General features: G+C 45.7%; 1 long non-coding RNA gene across 1 annotated transcript; it reads left to right on the forward strand.

The window, feature by feature from the left end:
- Positions 1-802: 802 nt before the first annotated feature.
- LOC135807107 (uncharacterized) lies at positions 803-3,786 on the forward strand. The gene is made up of 2 exons (XR_010551461.1): positions 803-1,030; positions 3,059-3,786. It is a non-coding gene; the product is annotated as an uncharacterized LOC135807107 (long non-coding RNA).
- The last annotated feature ends 391 nt before the right edge of the window (positions 3,787-4,177 follow it).

Genomic DNA, 4,177 nt, shown 5'->3' on the forward strand with positions numbered 1-4,177 from the left:
TCTTTTCAGTTTCTTTCATCGGTTCCGACCGTTGGAATGCCCTCCCCGCTGCAGTCCGCTTATGCTCTTCCCTGCATCTATTCCGTAATTCAGTACTTTCATTTCTAGGGTACCCTGTAAGAAGGCCTTAAGCGGGATTCACAGAAGCTTTTTTGCGATGCGACACGCGATGCGACGCGATCTGCGATGGATGCGTGCGATGCGAACTCGCGAAATACCATTCACAGAAGAAGTCAGCGATGCGACAAAGTTTTGCTGATTTGGGTACGTCACCATGATATTTGCGCGGTTTGACACAACTTGTAAAAATTTATAGGCAACTCTTGCACCTTTGTACAACTTTGCTGTAGAAAAGGTCAAAATCGTACACCAAATCGCTTGTCGCATCGCATCGCATCGCAAAAGTTGAGCCAAGCTCAACTTCTGCGATGGCCTGCGATGGCCCAGTTGCGGCAGTTGCGTGGGGTGCGACATGGCTGCGATTTGGGGTTTTCCCGGTTTCGCGTCTGTCGCATCGGAGGTATATTATGCTCCGCAGGCCGCGAAAGAGAGCCCGTTACCTGGACCCCTACTCGCGCGGGTAGAGCGAAACTGAGCACCCTGGGATGCGAGCAGCTTTTTAGTACTCCCGGGTCCAAAATCTCACCACCAGGCCGGGATGATCAAAACGTCTGCCGGGTCTGCAGCCTACAAACGTGGATCTGCCGACACTGTGCTGTCGACGACATGTCCGGCAAGGCACCTCCTTGCGTGAAAGCAAGGAACGCTTTTTTTTTAGAAAGGAAGCTTCTTCTCCAAAATTTAAAATTTTTGAAAATTATTCCTTCTGAAAATATCATCGCGTTCTTGACCTCGAAGCTGACTGCTGAATGCGATTAGGAAAGAAGATTCCTGAAGATACACCAGACTGATTCTGGCAAGCCGTCTGTCGTCTAGATATGCAGTTGTTCGTCATGCATGGTCAGCAATCTTCCTCGTTCGTCCTTTCGTTTTCCTGACCACGATGATGACAAGCAGCTCTCATGCTCAGGTTAGTGCTGTACTTGTATGTCTGGGCACACAACACATCTGAGATTCACCCACTGACGTTATCGAACTGAAGAATGCAGCAAGGGTTCCTCGGATTCTCTTGATTTCGGAACAAATTTCCTTCACTTTCACCCTCTCAGTCTCTTCCCCATGCCCTCCATGCATGCACAATGCAGCTTGCATTTCAATTGCTGTTTTTTATACTTTGGCAGTGCCTCTGCTACACTTTCATATAGAGTGAGGTCCTGTAAATAGGATCGAACATTGTTGGTGGTGGTGGTGTGTGTGTGGGGGGGGGGGGGGGGGGTACGTTTGCAGCCAGGATGTAGGAATGACACTTCTGCACAGCAGGTGGCAATAGTCAAAACTGGTCACTCTACAAATCCCATACCTGCCAACCTTTGCAAACCTGAGATCCAATGACATACCTAGGCATGAAAATGTATACAAAAGAAGCTCGCGGTGAGGCATGGAACTAGTGCACTTTTGGGTGCCTATTACCGCCCTCGATATCGGGACGGTCCCGGCCAAATCGGGATGGTTGTCAGGTATGAAATCCCAACCGAGAAAACCATTTAATTAAAAGATAAACTCGGCCAGGACATAGCGACTTTCTGTTTGCCGGGGGGGGGGGGGGGGAGGGTCATCGTCCGCAATATTGGTAGAGTTACGATTACATTGTATATGTAGATACATGTGCATCAGGGATTCATAGCACCTGGGGAGACGACATGAGACCTAAGTACCCAAAACGTTGTGAGTTGTGACCCCGGATGGGGTAGTTCTACGTGATCTGTGTTTCTATAGACCTTATTCGATAACGTGATTTTTGGACTCTCCTCCAGGGATTTGTTGTAAGCTGGGGCACACGTACGTGAAACGAGTGGCAAGAAAGGCCCAGTTCGTACAAGGGAGTAGTAAAATACCGGTATTTTTTACTCCTATGTTCCCACGCCGAGTCCACTGTGCACTGAGTGCAGGTCTCTTGCCGCTCCCTGGTTCCCGGGACCCTGGTTCACGTGATTGTGACGTTTATTGAATAAGGTCTACATGTATATGCGGGCATGCATAAATCAACCCTTCCACAAGGACGGCTCAAACAGGCAGCCAAGGAGTGAAAATTTCGCTCCTGGGGCTAGGAGTGAAACGAAGGCCTCAATTTGCCAGATGAACCTTCTCCATCGAAACGAACGAAGGTGTCGAATAATTCTTTTACCAGTTCACAGTTGCCGTTCACGCGCACTCCCCGGGGTGGGGGGGGGGGGCTACTATGCACTTGTAGTGATACTTACCGTAAGCCAAGTGGAACACGACTAGTTGACTGCACAGACTACAGTACAGTATACATGCACATGTATACAGTGAAGATCAGTGCGTGCATACCTGCCATAATCGTATGTTGACCTTCGTTCGAATTGAAAATAGAGGGTCGTTTCGAAAAAGAAAAAAAGCTCGATGGAAGTATGATGCTGCTGACAATTCAAGACTCACTGAAGTCGCCTTTCTGGAATGGATCATGCACTCTAGGTTCATCCAATTGGATATGGACTCAAATCATTGTTACACCATTATTGTTTGGTTAGTTATTGTACATCCCATAGCATGTACAATCAACCTTGTGAATAATCTACCTCGGGTTTACAAAACAACTCGCAAATAACGACACAATCTTCAGATCTAGTGAACATTTGATTGCATACTTCCAACCTCACGAGTAACAACAATGCGAATAGCGACACTTTTCTCATTCACAATCGAGGGTCAGTATTCCCCAGGTTGACTGCAATTGCCAATCAAACAGGAGGGGCGAAAGTCGACCACGGCTGAAAAGGCATAAAGAAAAATTAATGTATATCATGAGCTAGATGGCTGAAGGAGGAAGTAGGTTTTCTGAGAAAGCAAGAAACAGAGGTGAATGAAGCACCAGGTCTGTCCATGCAGTGGATAGAATTATTGCATTGAAAGACAGGCTCTTTACATCAGCTTGCTACTATTATACCTACATTTGCTTTCTGCCTTTTTCATGCAGGATTCTGAAAGCTGGAGCAGCTCTGCTTACCTCGACCACTGAACTTACAACTAACTTCCAACCAAGTACAAGGCAATATTATGATGAATCAAGCGCGCTTGCCATCATGTCATCATTGCAAAGTACATCGACAACATAGATTTGGTGCCGACTATGTATGATGTAGAGTGTGCTCTATGTATCTATACTACTGATTGGCCTACATTGTACTTATGTGGGCTGAGAGTAATCGATTGTGCTCTATGGCAGTTTACTTGTATGTCATAGATGTTAACATTGCACACAGCTTCTGAAATGCTTTCTGTTGCACTGGCCTACTGCGGCCCACTGCAAATAGATTGTAGTGGCATGGGCCATGCCATAATTATAGTAGTATACCGGTACTACACCAACAATTTCACTGGTGCACTGTACTTACTGGTACGAGTAGATCTACATCATGCACAGCCTTGTCACTGCTTTTCTCATTTTTTTTATTAATTTACTGTACTGTACACATTTTGGCACAGCTCTTCCACAAAGAGTTACTAGTATTTTCTTCTGCATACCTACTGTATACAGTGACCTGACTGGTAACATCTATGGCTGTGAAATCACAAATTTCTGGGTTGACAGCCTCGAACCTATACGATTTGTTTCTAAGAACGTGCTATAAGAAATTTTCTATTGAAGTATTCTACTGTAGCTCGCAGGACATGGAGTGCAATTACGTAAAGTTTGGAACACCACTCTTCTGTGATTTGGAATGAAATTCAGTGTGTGAGGTAAACCCATGCATGGCATACACTGCTATAGTATGACTCGGGGTAAAGTGTTCCAACGCATACTCATTATAGTGAATAGTTGTGTGACCAACGTTGTTGCTGCTGGATAAATAGTACATATTCTGAGATAACTGAAGCTACACAGCCATCTAATGTTCAGACATGCATCGAAGGGGCCGTAACGAGATCTGCAAGGCATGATTCTATACCTGTATTTGATGCTCTCTAGCCTAGGACATTCACCTGCCTCATTTTCTCTGTGCTGCATTGATGAGTCCATTAGTAACTAAAGGACGAAACAGCATGCTGTCTGCAGATTGGTAATTGTGTAAAGACAGACGTGTATGTAGTGGTA

The sequence above is a fragment of the Sycon ciliatum genome, chromosome 1, assembly GCF_964019385.1.
Source record: "Sycon ciliatum chromosome 1, ocSycCili1.1, whole genome shotgun sequence".
NCBI classification, from domain to species: Eukaryota; Metazoa; Porifera; class Calcarea; order Leucosolenida; family Sycettidae; genus Sycon; species Sycon ciliatum.